We start from the raw sequence: 20,060 nt of genomic DNA on the forward strand, positions 1-20,060 counted from the left end.
ATTGAATGATGACATTGACGCATGGATACACTTGGGTCAGCTATGGGTCAGCTGTTTCACTGCCGAGCACAATTTTATGCTAATACTGGAAATAGTTTGAAAACAAGGACAGCTTTGTAAATGGTAATCAGGAACAATAACCCCTAAACAATACCCCAACAGCGAGGAAGGGGTAAACAGCAGGTCCAGAGGAACACAGACATCACTTGGGACCTTTTCAAAAAGCTTTTTATGCAGGAAGACAAATCTCCTATAGGAAGGAACACAGCAGAAAATACTTTGTAAAATTGCACAAGTGAGACGGCCGAACACTGCAACAATGTACCTAGCTGTAAATAGCCGTGAAAAGTCCCATATTGTAAACCAGTGTTTATGGATTGCTCAGGAAACAATGATAGAGTACATTTTTCTTACTGGAGAAAAGTTTCCTTAAACTTTACTAGTAAATGGTAGACTTGCTTTTTTTTCTTTTTAAACCAATTGAAAAGTTAAAATGTGAGTATTTTAAAAGGACGTGATAATAAAGTATGTTTTCTGCAAAACCTCATTCATTGCTTATAAATGCAAAATATTGCATTTCTGTCCAATTATGTGCATGCGAGGAACATTTCACCGGTGATGAAGACACAGCTGGTACATAGTCTGGTCTTTTTTGTAGTAATACAGATGCGTTACCTGGACGATGAAGAAACAAGATAGAAGAAGAATCGATGCTTTCGAAATGTGGTGCTGGAGAAGGATGATATCAATACCATGGATGGCTAGAAGAACAAACCAATCAATTTTGGAGCAAATCAAGCCAGATATGTCACTGGAAGTAAAGATCACCAGGCTACGACTTGCCTACCGTAACATCCCTGGCGGCGTGCTGGCATGGCTTACCACCTCCTACCATGCAAGACCTCCATCTTACCTATCAGTCCAGGTTGCACACTTTGCTCCAGTACCTGCTGTGTGCATGTCTCTTGCCTGATTGCTTAGGGCGGCGGCGCGGTTTCTGCCTGATTCTTATAGTTTCTGTGTGCGCACTCCTAATGAGTCCCCAGCCTATTGTTGTGAGTCACTGGATACTTGAACCCCCTCCACCCAGTAGGAGGTGCCTGAGCAACACTTTCTTTCAGTGTGTTCTGTGCAACTGAGTTGCCAGGTCCTGTCCTGTATCTAGTCTGTTCCGCCACCCTGGGGGCTGTATACCCAGGCCCGTTATCTGTATCTGTGACTTCTAGTCTGTTCCGCCACCCTGAGGGCTGTATACCCAGGCCCGTTATCTGTATCTGTGACTTCTAGTCTATTTCCGCCACCCTGGGAGCTGAGTTCCTAGGCTCGTTCCTGTATATTGTTCAGTTCCTGTCTTAATTGTGTCCTAGCCCATTACCTGTTTGTCTGTATGTCCGTACCTGCCCTTTTCCTGCAGTGTCTGAACCTGCACCTAACTCCAACTCGTTGTCTCTGTACTTCTGTTTGTGAATTTTGTGTCCACTCGCTACTTCATTGTAAGTACCTTGTGTGTATCTGGTTCTGCTTGTCCCGTTTCCCTGCCTCCGTATCTACCTCCTGTGTTCTAACTATCTTCCTGTATTTTCCAGTCTGTTCCATGTGAACAGAGCCCTGTCCTGTCTGCCTGCACCTTCTGCTCTGTTTTGCTCTGCTTGCCCACCGCACCTGCGGTTTCGCTCTGCTCTGCTTGCCCACCGCACCTGCGGTTTCGCTCTGCTCTGCTTGCCCACCGCACCTGCGGTTTCGCTCTGCTCTGCTTGTCCACCGCACCTGCGGTTTTGCTCTGCTCTGCTTGTCCACCGCACCGGCAGTTTCGCTCTGCTCTGCTTGTCTGCCGCACCGACGGTTTCGCTCTGCTCTGCTTGTCCACCGCACTGGCGGTTTCGCTCTGCTTTGCTTGTCCACCGCACCTGCGGTTTCACTCTGCTTTGCTTGTCCACCGCACCTGCGGTTTCGCTCTGCTCTGCTCCGCTTGTCCTCACCGCCTGCGGTTCTTCTCTGCTAGTCCACCGCACCCGCGGCTCTGTTCCTGTATCCCAGTCTGTACTGGTTCCTATCCAGCCTGCGTTCCTACCTGCCAGTATCTGCCAGTCTGCATACCAGCCGAGCCTGCCAGTACCCGCCTGACTGCATACCAGCCGTGCCTGCCCGTTCCTGCATTCCCCGGTGTGGGTCAACAGCTGTGACCGGGGTCTGACCTGGAGTAGCACCTGGTCTCTCGGCTCATCGGCTCAGTTCCTCCCTGGTTCACGGAGTCGACTGAGCCGCAGTGCGACCTTGATCGGACCGAGTTGATACTTAGTCACGCCCCTCCATGCACTATTCGGTTCATGGTCCAGTGGGATCACTAACTACGCTCACGCCAGTCAGTCCAGGAGTGTGCATAAAACCTACTTTGGACACAATATAAGAAGAGAGCAATCACTGGAGAAGGACATCATGGTCGGAAGAATAGAAAAGAGCAAGGCAAAGAGGAAGACCAGCCACCTGATAGCTTGATATTATCAAGATAACGACAGAGAAGACCCTGGTGGACCTACCTAGGCTTGCACAAGATCGATCTTCCTACAGAGCGTTCATCAATCAAGTCGCCATGGCTAGAGATCGAGTCAAAGGCCAATAAAAAAAAATGTGCACATGGCGGCATTTGGACACAGGAACAGCTGTCGAGTTTTCCCGGCTAAAGTATTTTTTACGAAGGCACTCGTTTTCCAGAAGCTTCCACGGCCGCAACTTTGCCATCGTTCTTGCAGTGGCTCCACCGTCTGCGTCTTTCATTCTATACTCTTAGTAAAGAGCGTGGACAACTTACCAATGGAAGCCGCCCAAAGAATTGTCGTCTTACTTCTGTTAACTAACATAGTAACATAGTAACATAGTTTTTAAGGTTGAAGGAAGACTAAGTCCATCTAGTTCAACCCATAGCCTAACTTGTTGATCCAGAGGAAGGCAAAAAAAAACCATGTGGCAAACACTAAGCTCCACATTGGGGAAAAAAATTCCTTCCCGACTCCATACGACAATCAGACTAGTTCCCTGGATCAACGCCCTATCAAGGAATCTAGTATTTATAACCTGTAATATTATACTTTTCAAGAAAGGCATCCATGCCCTTCTTAAATTTTAATAGTGAATCACTCATTACAACATCATGCGGCAGAGAGTTCCATAGTCTCACTGCTCTTACAGTAAAGAATCCCCGTCTGTGACTATGATTAAACCTTCTTTCCTCCAGACGTAGAAGATGCCCCCTTGTCCCCGTCTCTGGCCTCAGAGTAAAAAGATCAGTAGAAAGGTCTTTGTAATGTCCCCTCATATACTTGTACATAGTAATAAGACCCCTAAGCCTTCTTTTTTTCCACAGTAAATAACCCCAAGTGTAATAACCAGTCTTGGTATTGCAGACCCCCCAGTCCTCTAATAACCTTGGTCGCTCTTCTCTGCACCCTCTCTAGTTCAGCTATGTCTTTCTTATACACCGGAGACCAGAACTGTACTCAGCATTCTAAGTGTGGTCGCACTAGTGACTTGTATAGAAGTAAAATTATGTTCTCCTCATGAGCATCTATGCCTCTTTTAATGCATCCCATTATTTTATTTGCCTTTGCAGCAGCTGCCTGACACTGGCCACTAAACGTGAGCTTGTCGTCCACCAATACACCCAGGTCTTTTTCAGTTACAGTTTTGCCCAGTGTTTTACAATTAAGCATATAATTATACATTTAATTTCCTCTGCCCAAGTGCATTACCTTACATTTATCCCCATTAAAGCTCATTTGCCATTTATCAGCCCAAGCTTCTAGTTTACATAGATCCTCCTGTAATATAAAATTGTCCTCCTCTGTATTGATTACCCTGCAGAGTTTAGTGTCATCTGTAAATATTGAAATATTACTCTGCATGCCCCCTACAAGATCATTAATAAATATGTTAAAAAGAAGGGGGCCCAATACTGACCCCTGTGGTACTCGACTGTTAACTGAGACCCAGTCTGAGTGTTTTCCATTAATAACCACCCTTTGTTTCCTATCACTGAGCCAATTCTTAACCCACATACATATATTTTCCCCTATCCCCATTGTTCTCATTTTATGTATCAACCTTTTGTGTGGAACCGTATCAAAAGCTTTTGAAAAGTCCATATACACAACATCCACTGCATTTCCTTGGTCCAGTCCGGAACTTGCCTCCTCATAAAAACTGATCAGATTAGTTTGACAGGAACGGTCCCTCGTAAACCCATGTTGATATTGGGTCATGAGGTTATTCTTCTTCAGATACTCTATTATAGCATCTCTTAGGAAACCCTCCAGGATTTTACCCACAGTAGAGGTTAAGCTTACCGGCCTATAATTTCCAAGTTCAGTTTTTGTCCCACTTTTGAATATTGGCACCACATTTGCTATACGCCAGTCCTGTGGTACAGACCCTGCTTCAGGGATTCCGAACATGTGCACAGCAATGTGATTTTGACATTGCTGTGCACTATGTTCAATTTATGGGGCGCTTAGTGGTGTTTTTTCAGGCAGATTCTATGCAGATACCTTAAAGTGTTTTTCCTCCCCTTTCTATTGATTAATGCATAACCCAAGTGTCCTTACAAAACCCTTATCCATGGATCTTCCTCCACTACTCCAGTTTACTGACTGGTTCCACACTAGTCTCCTCTCCTTCTCACCCTGCCTGGTTCGTCCAGACCTGGCCAACAGGACAGAGGAGCAGTAGGGAATCTGTGCTATTTTTTTTACATACCTCACTCGTGCTATACGTTAACTAGAAGTGAAAGAGGGAAAAACACTTTCAAGCAATGACGTCACGTTACAAAACAAGTATTGCATGGATCCCACTTAAGCAGAAACAATAATGGCATGCGAATACAGAATCTTTTGGAGGCGGTCAAAAATGTTGAGAATTTTAGTAGAAACAGCTGCAGTAAACTCTCTTTCAATGGGGAGTTTTCGGAGGAGTTTTTCATATACTGAACCTGTCTTGAAGAGGTTTTCAAGCGTTTTTGAATAGGATTTTTTCCTGATTCATTTTCTTTTTCAGCATTTTCATTGGGCACTGCCTAGTTTGGGGTGTTCTCCATCAAGAGCTCCTTTACAGAAGTGACATGCGCTTTCCTTTCAAATCCAAAAGCGGAAGAAAAATTGCGCGAAAGATTCAAGTGCATGTTCCACACCAGTCTTTGTTGACATGGCTGCTGCCGTGACTACATCACGTGACCGCTGCGGTCCATCCCTGGGCTCAATAGTCTTGTGCTGTTTAATTCGGCATGAGCACTGTGTCCAGTGATTGGCTGCAGGAGTCACATGCTGTAGATAGATTCATGCAACCATGTCAGCAAAGACTGGAGACCCTAAGCAGTACGTAAGTTAGAATGATTTTTTATTATTATTATTATTATTTTTAAAAAGAGTAGGACCGACTGAGAGCAGAACTTTATACAGGTGCATCTCACTAAATTAGAATATCATCAAAAAGTGAATTTATTTCAGTTCTTCAATACAAAAAGTGAAACTCATATATTATATAGAGTCATTACAAACAGAGTGATCTATTCCAAGTGTTTATTTCTGTTAATGTTGATGATTATGGCTTACAGCCAATGAAAACACACAAGTCATTATCTCAGTAAATTAGAATACTTTATAACAACAGCTTGAAATATGTTTTTAAAATCCGAAATGTATGTTCAGTAAATGCCCTCAATACTTGGTCAGGCTCCTTTTGCATCAATTACTGCATCAATGCGGCAATGTGGCATGGAGGCGATCAGCCTGTGGCACTGCTGAGGTGTTATGGAAGCCCAGGTGGCTTTGATAGCCGCCTTCAGCTCGTCTGCATTGTTGGGTCTGGTGTCTCTCATCTTCCTCTTGACAATACTCCATAGATTCTCTATAATAGATTCTCTATGGGGTTAAGGTCAGGCGAGTTTGCTGGCCAATCAAGCACAGTGATACTGTTGTGTGTAAACCAGGTATTGGTACTTTTGGCAGTGTGGACAGGGGCCAAGTCCTGCTGGAGAATGAAATTTCCATCTCCAAAAAGCTTGTCGGCAGAGGGAAGCATGAAGTGCTCTAAAATGTCCTGGTAGACGGCTGCGCTGACTTTGGTCTTGATAAAACACAGTGGACCTACACCAGCAGATGACATGGCTCCCCAAACCATCACTGATTGCGTAAACTAGACCTCCAGCAGCTTGGATTGTGTCCTCTCCACTCTTCCTCCAGACTCTGGGACCTTGTGGAGTGTATTAATGACTGCCTTCTGGACATCTGCCAAGTCAGCAGTCTTCCCCATAATTGTGGAACCTACTTAAACAGACTAAGGGACTTTTTTTTAAAGGCTTAGGAAGCCTTTGGAGGTGTTTTTTGTTAATTATTCTAATTTACTGAGATAATGACTTTTTTATTCTCATTGGCTGTAAGCCATAATCATCAACATTAGCAGAAATAATCACATGGAATAGATCAGTCTGTTTGTAATGACTCTATATAATATATGAATTTCACTTTTTGTATTGAAGAACTGAAATAAATTAACTTTTTGATGATATTCTAATTTAGTGAGATGCACCTGTATATATTAGTAACAAGTCCACTTAAAGTGGCCAGCCAATTTAAGGAGCTTTGAAAAGATGACAACGCTACAGAAGCTTCACAATCATAATCATTTGTACATTGCTTATCTGTAAAGCTTTCTCTAGCCAACGCCCCCTTGTAAAGACCATAAAAATTAGCAATTAGATTTATTTGCATTATTATTATTATTTTTAGAATTTATTATGATCATTATTTATTATTATTTGTATTACTTATTTATTAATATTTGAGTATCATTATTTGTTATTATTATTTATTATTGATTATCATTATCAATAGTTATTATCATTCTGTATTATTTATTATTTATTTAATATTATTTTTATTATCATTATTTATTATTATTATTTGTATTATAATTGTTTACTATTATTCATTATAAGCATTATTTATTATTGATATCAGTTTTATTATTATTATAATTGATTATTATTTATTATCATCAACCTTTATTCTTATTGTTATGTGTTATTTATTATTATTTTTATTATCATTATTATTAACAATATTTATTATTCTTTATTTATTATCAATATTTATTATTATAATTATGTATTATTTATGTATTTATTATTATTAGTATTATTATTATTATTATTATTTATTTAGACTTCATTATGCCCATAAAATAGGCAAAAAAAATCAGGATAGTCAGGGAAGCAGCGGGAAAAAAAAGCTGCCCCACTTTTAACTTGTCCTTGAGACTGCTTATGTCCCGATATGTATGGAATGTTATTATCCAAAATTAGTGTCCTTCACTCATTTCCTGTTTTGTTGTAGAGGCATCAGTGACATTACATCATTACATTAAACTTTTTCCTGCTGAGGCTGCATGTTAGACGGCTCAGATGTCGGCCACTATCAGATCTGAAATATTCACCATAGACAAGTTATTTATGAAAGTTTACAAAAGTGTCCGGGGAGCGCGGAGAGCGCGCCGCACCGGTGAATTGTGTCCCTTGTGGTAAGATATTTGTACTAGTAACAAAAGTATCATCCCCTAATGTATCTATTAACAATTTTGGAGCTTATGTAGCAATATATTTCGTTTTGGACATTCAGGTAAATGTTATCTGTCACTTGCTTAGTGTCTCTTTGTACCATTTTTTCCCTAGGGTTCTGTTTACATCAAAACTAGACACCTTAAAGGGGTTGTCCATTGTTGAACTTTAAATGTCTTTTTCTAGCTGCTTAGCTGACGAAGGGCATATACAAGGAAAAGTATACAGGCATATACTGTGTAGAGCACTTAAAGGAGCTGTCCAATTCTTTTATATTGAAGACCTATCCTTAAGAAAGGTAAGAAGGTGGATCCAGGTAACTACCGTCCGGTAAGTCTGACATCAGTAGTGTGCAAAGTTTTTGAGGGCATCATAAGGGATGACAGAGTTATATCGCAGAGAATAATATAATAAATGATAATCAGCATGGATTCTAACCGACATGTTGGGTTTCTATGAGGAGGTAAGTGCAGATCTGGATGTTGGTAATGGGGCTGATGGGATTTATTTGGACTTTGCAAAGGCATTTTATACTATATCACATAGCAGCCTTATACTGAAGCTACAGAAGAAAGGACTTGGGGGAACTATATGCAGATGAGAAAGGAACTGGCTAAACGACAGGAAACAAAGAGTCGTCATAAATGGTACATTCTCTAAATGGGACATAGTCAGCAGTGGGGACCGCAGGGATCTGTACTGGGAGCAGTGGGGGCCGCAGGGATCTGTACTGGGAGCAGTGGGGGCCGCAGGGATCTGTACTGGGAACAGTGGGGGCCGCAGGGATCTGTACTGGGAACAGTGGGGGCCGCAGGGATCTGTACTGGGACTAGTGGGGACCGCAGGGATCTGTACTGGGAGCAGTGGGGGCCGCAGGGATCTGTACTGGGAGCAGTGGGGACCGCAGGGATCTGTACTGGGAACAGTGGGGGCCGCAGGGATCTGTACTGGGAGCAGTGGGGACCGCAGGGATCTGTACTGGGAGCAGTGGGGGCCGCAGGGATCTGTACTGGGAGCAGTGGGGGCCACAGGGATCTGTACTGGGAGCAGTAGGGGCCGCAGGGATCTGTACTGGGAGCAGTGGGGGTCGCAGGGATCTGTACTGGGAGCAGTGGGGGCTGCAGGGATCTGTACTGGGAGCAGTGGGGACCGCAGGGATCTGTACTGGGAGGAGTGGGGACCGCAGGGATCTGTACTGGGAGGAGTGGGGACCGCAGGGATCTGTACTGGGAGGAGTGGGGGCCGCAGGGATCTGTACTGGGAGCAGTGGGGACCGCAGGGATCTGTACTGGGAGCAGTGGGGGCCACAGGGATCTGTACTGGGAGCAGTAGGGGCCGCAGGGATCTGTACTGGGAGCAGTGGGGGTCGCAGGGATCTGTACTGGGAGCAGTGGGGACCGCAGTGATCTGTACTGGGAGCAGTGGGGACCGCAGGGATCTGTACTGGGAGCAGTGAGGACCGCAGGGATCTGTACTGGGAGCAGTGAGGACCGCAGGGATCTGTACTGGGAGCAGTGCGGACCGCAGGGATCAGTACTGGGAGCAGTGGGGACCGCAGGGATCTGTACTGGGAGCAGTGGGGGCCGCAGGGATCTGTACTGGGAGCAGTGGGGGCCGCAGGGATCTGTACTGGGAGCAGTGGGGACCGCAGGGATCTGTACTGGGAGCAGTGGGGACCGCAGGGATCTGTACTGGGAGGAGTGGGGACCGCAGGGATCTGTACTGGGAGGAGTGGGGACCGCAGGGATCTGTACTGGGAGCAGTGGGGTCTGCAGGGATCTGTACTGGGACTAGTGGGGACCGCAGGGATCTGTACTGGGAGCAGTGGGGACCGTAGGGATCTGTACTGGGAGCAATGGGGACCCCAGGGATCTGTACTGGGAACAGTGGGGACCGCAGGGATCTGTACTGGGAGCAGTGGGGACTGCAGGGATCTGTACTGGGAGTAGTGGGGACCGCAGGGATCTGTACTGGGAGCAGTGGGGACCGCAGGGATCTGTACTGGGAGCAGTGGGGGTCACAGGGATCTGTACTGGGAACAGTGGGGACCGCAGGGATCTGTACTGGGAGCAGTGGGGACCGCAGGGATCTGTACTGGGAACAGTGGGGACTGCAGGGATCTGTACTGGGAGCAGTGGGGACCACAGGGATTTGTACTGGGAGCAGTGGGGGCCGCAGGGATCTGTACTGGGAGCAGTGGGGGCCGCAGGGATCTGTACTGGGAGCAGTGGGGGCTGCAGGGATCTGTACTGGGAGCAGTGGGGGCCGCAGGGATCTGTACTGGGAGCAGTGGGGGCCGCAGGGATCTGTACTGGGAGCAGTGGGGGCCGCAGGGATCTGTACTGGGAGCAGTGGGGGCCGCAGGGATCTGTACTGGGAGCAGTGGGGGCCGCAAGGATCTATACTGGGAGCAGTGGGAACCGGATGGATCTGTACTGGGAGCAGTGGGGACCACAGGGATCTGTACTGGGAACAGTGGGGACCACAGGGATCTGGACTGGGAACAGTGGGGACTGCAGGGATCTATACTGGGAGCAGTGGGGGCCACAGGGATCTGTGCTAGGACCGATTCTCTTTAACCTCTTTATTAATGACCTGGAGGATGGGATTGTGAGTAAAGTGTCAGTTTTTGAAGATGACACCAAACTATGTAGGATATTATAATCTGATCTTGACATTACAATATTGCAGAACGATCTGGATAAGATGACTGAATGGGTAAACACTTGGCAGATGAAGTTTAATGTAGATAAATGAAGAGTAATGCACCTAGGACGGAGTAATCCTATTGCTGCATATACATTAGATGGGAGTATACTCAGGACCACAGAACAGGAGAAGGACTTGGGTATTCTGGTTACAAGTAAGCTGAGCAGCAGTACTCAATGTCAAGCAGCAGCCACAAAAGCGAACAAGATTTTAGGATGTATAAAAACGGAGATAAAATCTCGTGATCCCAATGTATTGTTACCCCTTTATAAATCACTGATGAAGCCATATCTGGAATATGGGAGCCAGTTTTGGGTGCCACATTTTAAAAAGGATATTCAGAAGTTAGAGTCAGTTCAAAGGCAGCAACTAGATTATTACAAGGATGGAGGCCTCTCATATGATGAAAGGTTAGAAAAGTTGAACTTGTTTAGCTTAGAAAAACGACGCCTCAGAGGGGATCTCATTTAGATGTATAAATATATGTGTGGTCAGTACAAAGGGCTGGCACATGACTTATTCCTTCCATACTAAGGACCAGGGGGCACTCATTACGGGTGGAAGAAAGGTGATTCCGGCTGAAAACAGGAAAGGGTTCTTTACAGTCAGAGCAGTCAGAGTGTGGAATGTCGACCACAAGAGGTAGTGATGGATTTAGGTCTTTTTCTAACCTATGTAACTATCAATATTAGATCAGTGGGGCACCTGCCGATCAGATATTCCCATGCAATGGTTCCATCAACCGCAGCCGGGTACTGTACATACACCTGTATTCGAATGATGAATCTGCCATCGACAGCAGTACACATGAAGGTTCGCCCATAACACCCAAATCATTTGGTTCCTACCGGCGCCTCCTCAGCTGTTGGGATGTCTTTCTATTGGTTTCGTTTGCCTCTCCACAGAGGTTTTATAGTAACTTGATCTTATCGTTGATCTTGTTTTTCTGTATTATTATTTTGTTGTATGTGTTATTTATTGGGCTCTTGGAGATTGACCTATATTAATACATTCCCAATAAGGAATTTTGCTATGGGGCACTGTGATTTATATGTCCACCACTGCGTATACATAGCCTACTATATTAGCAACCCAACTGCAATTCTTGATTGAGAGAGAAAAAAAGTTCAATATGGGGGATATTGGTTGAAGGATTCAAAGAGTCTGTTTAGTTTATAGACTTGGAGAAGTTTGTGAGTCCACTATAGTCAGAACTATATGAAAAATGTTGTATCAATATGCTGTACGCAAGTGTTACAAATTATTTCAGAAAACTAGAAGATTGTGAAGTTCTGGGCCAGGATTCTGTTGTCAGTCTGTAGACTGACCACTAGTGGCTGCTATTATTCACATTGCAAAATTGTGCTGCAACTCCACTCCTTACCACTGGAGGCTGTTATTGTGTTCTGCATTTGCCCTTTAGTAAGATGGCCGATGTTGAACCTATGAAAGCCATCTTGTTTCCTGTGAAGCACTCCCATCAACGTTTTTATCTTCTTAATATATTGCAGTCATCATATTATATAGCGCTGTGTACTTACAATTGCTCATGTTGCCTTTCTACCCAGCTAATTCTTCTCTTTTCTCTGCTCCATGTATAAACAGGAAGTCTCTATTCCCTGCATTTATCATTCCCCTCTTCAACTCTTGACCCAGCTTCCCCCTCCTCCCCCTGCTATAGACTTTTGCAGTGACTGATGACTCATACAGGGAAAATTTACCTTCTGTTTCTACATAGAGCTTAGCAGGATTCAGCTAGTCAGTTTTTAATCATGTGATGTCATAGCCTAATGAAACAGAGAAGAATTTACTCGGTAGAAAGGCAAAATGAGCAATTGTAAGTAAACAGTGCAGTATAATATGATGATTGCAAATATTAAGAGGAAAAAACTTTGATGGGAGGAGGAGTTCTTTTCTAAGCCACATGGAACATTCACCCATTGCTTGAGTATTGTGTCTAGCTGTTTGTTTAGTTCCAATCTCCGGCTCCTAAATCTGTCTTACACAGACTGTTTCCACTCCTTTCCAAATTGTTCCTACGATCTCCATTGCTTCAACCATCTACTACTTGCTGTTCCTGCTCTTGTGTCTCCGGCCAGTGAGTTCCAGTTGTGTTCCACCAGTATTGCAACATGCGGTAAATCGGTGAAAAATACAATCAGAAAGATCAATCAGATCTTTAAAAATGTTAGACTTTTCCCAAATGTGAGTAAGTTTAATATACCGAGCCATAGGTGGTTGGATTGCAAATATTGATATTTTGGAAGACATACAAAAGCAAAAAACATATAGCACACACAGATATATAAATCGACAGAAGATAGATGTTCCCAGAATGAATTTATAGACACCAATATTTTTAGGTATCACAGTGACCCCTGGAAAAAAATTGACTAATCTATTATGGCTCCAGAATACCCCAGGCCAGATTTTCTACTGGGTGCACTGATTGGAGATGGGGACCCAAACCGCTGCGCTATGGGGGGCTTTAGATATTCTTTAGGGTGCCCCTATTCCTGGTTGTAGTTCAGGTTACAAACCAACTGAGTGTTACGAGCTCACCTGAGAGGTGGATGGTCTAAGTCAAAGGTGAGAATGAACAGCATGGGCTAAAGGTGATGGCACAGCGGGCAGGACTCGTCGGACGGCATGAGGATCCACAAGAACAAGGACAGCAGGATATGCCAGATGGCAGGCAGACAAGCGGAGGGATGATGTCAAAGGTAGTTGTTGGGTCTTAATCAAGAGCTGCCACCTGAATGAGAACAGGTGAGTAAAATTGAGGATCATTCCATTGACATGTTTTAGCTACGCCACATGTCATAGTGTTGTACAAAGAGTAACAGATACATAACTTCTTCTGAAGAGTACGGTAATGGTGGGAAACCAACAGAATCTGCCCACCGGGTATCTGAGTGGACACATTTTGCATGGCGCGACCTTGACACCCAGGTACCATTCTTGCCTATTACACAGCCCAGAACAGAAGGAGAGTGATGATTTGCATATAACATGCATAATTATTGTAGTTGCATGAAAATCATTTGCTTTCTCACAATGCTTTTAAGAAAATTATTCCATTTGCTAATGCTGATATCACTCGAGCGTGATCCCGTCCTTTCATCTCTTCCCTCGATAACATCTCAAACAAAAACTATATTCTTCTCTACTTTTTTTGGTTATCCTCATGCTGCCACTTCAAGGACTTTTTTCTGCTTCTTTCCTCCTATGAAGCCGGTCTGACCACGGGCAATTTAACATTTCCCTATATATCAAGCCTTTATATACTTGTATATAAACCAAAAATCTGCCTATTTAGACAAACACACAATCTACCATAAGGACATCAGCTGTTATACCGCGGGACTGCCTGGCACGTTTTTAACTGAACGGGCTACCAGGTATTTGTCCCAGACATAAGGACCATCGCTGTCCAGTTGGAACAACCCCTTTAAATCCATTCTTTCCAAACATCTATAAAATGTACACATATGGATAACAACACTGTAATCCTATTCTTGCCAGTATATAATTGTACTTTATCTGCATATTTATTGCACATTTGTATATTTACTACATTCGTCCCTTTTTGTACGGCATACTACGTACAAGTTTTCTTTTTTCTCCTCCATTGCAGTGAGTTCTGTTGTAATTAGGCTCCAGACCACAAGATGGAACCAGTTCATCATCCTTACGGCACCACTTGATTTATAAAAATAAACTGTTACCAGGGCAGACACCTTTATTAAAACACTCTATTACAAAGACCTTGGCGGTTGTCGGGGACACATTTAATTAAAAAATGGAGGAGAGACAATCTCAATACGAAGAAATATAAAATCGTGACATTTTAAACATTTACTGATATTTTGGTGTGAAGTTTGACATGCTGGTATTATACCATCCAAACCGGCACTGTTCAAGGGCTAGGACAGGTCTGCACTATAGTCAGTTCTGCAGTATTATATCATACCTGCCCCCTAGCACAGTATGATGCCCCTCTGTATATTCCTCAACACACAGTATGATGCCCCTACAGTATATTCCTCAATACACAGTATGATGCCCCACAGTCCTCCCGACACAAATAATATAATGCACTCCACAGTCCACCTCAGTCACATCCACACAGTATGATGCCCCTAATGTCCCCACACAGTATGATGCCCCCACAGTCCTCTACAGTACATTCCCTCACAGCATGATGCCCCTAATGTCCTCACACAATAGGTTGCTCCTAGTGTCACACACAGTATGAAAGCCCCCACAGCCACCCAAATAGTATGATATCCCTCCAACACAGTGTGATGCCTTTATTACCCTCTACACCCTCTGATGTTCCTACAGACTCCCACACAGAATAATGCCCAATACATAGTATAATGCTACTATAGTCCACCACACTATCTGATGCCACACAGTCCGCCCACACAGAATGATGCCAGCACAGTCACCCTCACAGTATGATGCCCCCCAAAGTTCTCCCCTCAACCCCAAAATGGTATGATGCCACCACACAGTATAATACCCCACAGCTGCTCACAGTATAGCAACCACAGTTTCTTCCACAAAGTATTATGACCCCACAGTCACCCTACATAGAATGATGCCACTAAAGCCCCCAACACAGTATTATGTCCCTACTGTCCCCTTACCAAGTATGATGCCCAACATTCCCACACACAATATAATTCCACTACATTATGTTCCTCCACATATAATATGATGCCCCATATTCTTCCACATATTATGATGCCTCCAAAGCCTCCCATACATGATGCCCATAGCATCCCACACACAGTATTATGCCCCACAGTTCAACCCACACAGTATGACACCTGTACAGCCACCCACACAATAATTTGTTTCCACCTAGATCTCCCCCGTTGCAGTATGAGATGCCCACAGCCCCCCCACACAGTATGGGGGCCCCAAAGCCCACACAGAGTATGATGCCCCTACACAGTATGATGCCCCCACATACATAGTATGATGGCACCACAGCCACCTACAGTACATTTTGCCACAGCCCCCCACTCAGTATGATGCCCCACACAGCTCTCTGCACAGTATGACATCCCCATAGTCACTCACACAACAGCATGATTCCCCCCCCCGAGCCCCACCCATTCTCAGTAGGAGGTTCTTTACAGTGTGATTCCCTCATAGCTTCCCCATAAAGTATGATGCCAATATAGCCCTCCACACAGTGGGATGCCCCAAAAATCCCCCCCCACACAAAGTATGATGCCTCCATAGCCCACTCATAGCCCCCACGCAGCATGATGCCCCTACAGCCCCTCAACACAGTATGATTCCCTCACACAAAGTATGATGCCCCTATAGCCCTCCCAAAAAATGGTTCCACTGATGAAGTCCCTATGCCCTCCACATGGTATTATGCTCCTTTAGCCCCCCCCACAGTATGATGCATCCGTAATCCACCTATAGTCCCCACACTTTATGATGCCATAACAGCCCCACACACAGTATAATGTTCCTACCACATGTTTTCCCTCATATAATATGATATGTCCACAGTTCCCCCATATAGTATGATGCCCCTACAGCCACGCTCGCAGTATGATGTCCACACAGTTCTCCCCGGAACAACCACATGGTATGATGCCCCACACAGTATAGTGTTCCCACAGCTCTCCACACGGACTATGATGACCTCAAAGCCCACCATAAAGCATAATGTCCCCATACAGTGTGATGCCTCCCACAGAGTGCTGTCCCCACAGCCACGGCACACAATATGATGCCCCCAAGGCCCACCCGCAAAGTATGATGCTAATCACATATTTGTCACATTTTGGTGATATTCTGATGTCCCACCTTCTATTTTACTGTAGTTGATATATATGTTTGTAAAGACCGGTGTAACTCACCTGTCCCAGCTCCAGCACCAGGCTTTGCTTCCTAGTTAGCACCAAGTTACTGTAGTTACCCGGCAAACACTTCTGATATCATCATCCAAGGTCACCTTTTTAATTCGGGCTCGGGTATCTCTGCCCTGCGTGAGTATTGAGGTATCACCTATAAATAGAGTCAAAAGCACCAATATTAAAAAGGTTCATAAATCTTCATTAATCACAGTATGACATAAATGTTGATTAAAAACAAGATCACAGTGGAAGATGAGACAGCATCAACAAAGGAACAGTGGTGGAACATGAAAAAAAAGTTTATTTTTTGTTTATTTATTTTTTTTAATCAGTGACCAAATTAGATCATAATATATATGAGTATGAATACATAAGAAGGAGAATCATGCTGGAGTGCAAAAAAGATAAAAATGAATACATAAGTAAATAGTGTAATATTATATTAGAAGTATCAAAAGGGGTAAAGTTCTTAAATAAATCTGTCATATAGAAGGTGGTAACATGTGGGGTGCATAACGTGAAATTATCTAGATTGTATTTAAAATGTCATATAATATGAGTTCTACAACGTCCTCCCTGTTCCATGTGATGTCAGGCAAGTCCAATTCTGTTGTATCATCGCCTCCGGTCCGTGCTGCTCACCCTTACCTACAGCTTAGAGAATCCATTTGTTTGTTGAGAAGATCTTTGAATTAATCCACTTATCTGTAACTGATCCTTCGCTATTAATGGAAAGCGACAGCAGAATACAGAAAGGAATCGTCATGAAGTTGTGGTCACTGATGCACAAGCACAGCTGAGGAAGAAGGGGGAGAATTTTTATCATACAAAGTATGGCAAGTGAGAGTGTGAAGATACTGTCCGCAAAAGTGACACCAGCAACTGGTACATCTCATATCGATGAGACGGAAGACACAGGTGAGTGGTGGCACTGCCAAGGCATCTAAGGCTAAGTTCACACAATAGTTTTTGGAGACAGAAAAATCTGACATGTTTTTCAAGAGAGTTCCACTCCAGAAAATGCAGAATTTATCTTGGGTTTAGGAGGTGTTTTTTGTTTTTTTTTTCCATGGTGTCTTGTAGGGACCTGTGGACGTCATTTCTTTTTGTCCACAGTAAGGTTGTCAAAATCCATTGGGGAAAAAAACTCAAAGTATGAACAGTTCAGTGGATTTTCCACTGAAATAAATAGGAAGAGTAATCAAAGTGGTTTTTAGGAGGATTTTGAAGAAGAGAAAGAAAGAAAAAAAGGAAGAAAGAAAGAAGGAAGAAGAGAGAGAAAGAAAGAAAACGAGAGAGAGAAAGAAGGAAAAAGCAGGAAAGAGAAAGAGAGAAGAAAAGAGAGAGAAAGAAAGAAAATAGGAGAGAGAAAAAAGAAGGAAAAGGAGAGAGAGAGAGAGAGAAAGAAAGTAGGAAAGAGAGAAAGAAAGAAAGAAGGAAAGCGAAAGAGAGAGAAAGAAATAAACAAGAGAAAGAAAGAAAGGAAAAAGAGAAAGAGAGAAGGAAAGAGAAAGAAAGAAAATGAGAGAAAAAGAAAGAAGGAAAAAGGAGAGAGAAAGAAAGTAGGAAAGAGAGAGAGAGAAAGAAAATAGGAGAAAGAAAGAAGGAAAAAGGAGAGAGAGAAAGAAAGAGAGAAGGAAAGAGAGAAAGAAAGTAGAGAGTGAAAGAAGGAAAGAGAGAAAGAAAGAGGAAAAAGGAGAGAAAGAAAGTAGGAAAGAGAGAGAGAGAAAGAAAATAGGAGAAAGAAAGAAGGAAAAAGGAGAGAGAGAAAGAAAGAGAGAAGGAAAGAGAGAAAGAAAGTAGAGAGTGAAAGAAGGAAAGAGAGAAAGAAAGAGGGAAAAAGGAGAGAAAGAAATAAGGAAAGACAGAAAGAGAGAAGGAAAGATAGAAAGAAAGAATCCATAGTTCTAATAGTTGTGAACAAATGACAGCTTATCATGGTGGAGGGGTGAGCATGCCCACTATGCCAACCATTGTGTGACAGTCATTTATTGGTAGTCCTTGAGTTTTCTGCGGCCGTGCTTAGAATTAGGAATTGGACAATGCTGTATGAAAGGTTTTTCTACTTATGTGACCTATACTTTTTAAGTGCACATGAACCGATTCATTATTTATGATTTATCGAAGTCACTTTTCTTTCTTTGTCTTGTACTCACTGACGTTTTCTGTGCAACATTCCTCCACATGGCGCACACGGTTCATGAATTTGGCGCAGAATCAAAAATGCTCTTTACTTTTGTCTTTAACTGTGTCAGCACCAAAAGTTGCAAATTCTTTGAAAAGTCACAAAAATGCACCAAATTGAAAACTCATCCAGAAACCTTACTCCAGGCAGAAACTGGAGTGAGATGCGCCAAAAAATGCAACGCTTGGTAAAAGTTACATTTCGTGAATGTGTCTAATATATCTGGATAGGCAAAGTTGTTGATGAAAAATAATCAAAAAAAATAAAATAAAAGACAACTTAGAAAGTGGCTCAAAACCCATAGAGAATAAGGTGCAAATACTAAAACAGCTACAAAAAGGAGGAAATTATTCCAGAAAAGTGGCCAGAGTTTCTAAACACAAAATTGCTAAGAAATTCACCTGTTACTTTCTCGTTATTTTTCCCTTTCGCTCTTTCTTGTCCAGGGATGTCCTCTCCTAGACCTCGGGTCGTCCCTGTGGATGATCTCCTTTTCGGTGTCGGCATTGGTGTGTGCGTGACTTTCCAGTTTTGTCTGAATTATCACAGAATGAATACTTCTCTCTCTGCAGATTGCTTAATTCACAGCAGTGTCACATTGTCTTTTCCCCGCAGTCTATCACATGATCTCGCTTTCTGAGAACCATTATACTGCTTCATTGTCTGTGCAGAGCATCAAGGCACTGCTGTAATTACTAACATTAGGCAGAGCTGCATTAGCGGTAATATGTTGTCCTCTACGTCTTATTCTTGCATCATTTCAGCTTTGCACAAATAATATTGAGCCTATGAATTGTCCCTAATTTCCAATACAGGGTGGTTCACCTACTTTAGGATGTGTTCACACTGTGTCTTTTCTGTAGTTTTTTTGCAAGGAAAACACAGCAAACGAAAAAAAATGAACATTATTCATGTCTATGTAAAAACAACTTGCTGTTCATACTATGTCTTATCTTCGGGCTTTCGGGCTTCTTTAAGGGAACCTGAAAGCTCATAGGCTATTTTCACACATCATTGTTTTTATTTTGCGTCAATTTTCTGCAGCAAAACCTGATCTTCAGGGGCATTTTGTTCAGGAGTTTTCTTGCAGTTTTGGTGCTTTTTTGATGCGTTTTTTCAGCTTTTTTTTCACTGTCCTTCTGCCTCTTTTTATGCATGTATAAAGTTCTGTGAATATGCATGTATAAAGTTCTGTGAAAAAAAGAACCCCATTCTATTTTGGCATCAAAAACGCTGAAAAAAAACTGATATTCAGGGGCATTTTGTTCAGGATCTTTCTTGCAATTTTGGTGCTTTTTTATGCCTTTTTGGTGTGTTTTTTCAGCTTTTTATCCACTGTCCTTCTGTCTCTTTTTATGCATGTACATAAAGTTCTGTGAAAAAAAAAGAACCCCATTCTATTTTGGCATCAAAAAAAGATGAAAAAACACTGATACAAATTTTGATGCCCTTTTTCAGCATTTTTTTCACCACCCATTACTTCCTATGGGTGAAAAACGATGAAAGAAGTGACATGCTCTATTTTCAGGGGCATTTTGTTCAGGAGTTTTCTTGCAGTTTTGGTGCTTTTTTGATGCGTTTTTTCAGCTTTTTTTTCACTGTCCTTCTGCCTCTTTTTATGCATGTATAAAGTTCTGTGAAAAAAAGAACCCCATTCTATTTTGGCATCAAA

The 20,060-nt window shown here is 43.1% G+C and overlaps 1 protein-coding gene across 2 annotated transcripts in view; it reads right to left on the minus strand.

Moving 5' to 3' along the window:
- The window catches only part of SIPA1 (signal-induced proliferation-associated 1), a 120,611-nt gene extending 101,643 nt beyond the window's left edge, over positions 1-18,968 (minus strand). Inside the window, exons 1-3 of one of the 2 annotated variants that reach the window (XM_073658365.1) lie at positions 18,790-18,968; positions 16,852-16,999; positions 16,207-16,354 (exon numbers count right to left, since the gene is read on the minus strand). The gene's annotated coding sequence lies outside the window, so the exon portion shown is untranslated. The remainder of the gene's footprint in view (positions 1-16,206; positions 16,355-16,851; positions 17,000-18,789) is intronic. The other variant, XM_073658364.1, reaches the window with a different exon arrangement.
- Positions 18,969-20,060: the final 1,092 nt, after the last annotated feature.

The sequence above is a fragment of the Phyllobates terribilis genome, unplaced genomic scaffold, assembly GCF_046119375.1.
Source record: "Phyllobates terribilis strain yellow unplaced genomic scaffold, ASM4611937v1 Scaffold_13__5_contigs__length_258822181, whole genome shotgun sequence".
Taxonomy (NCBI): Eukaryota; Metazoa; Chordata; class Amphibia; order Anura; family Dendrobatidae; genus Phyllobates; species Phyllobates terribilis.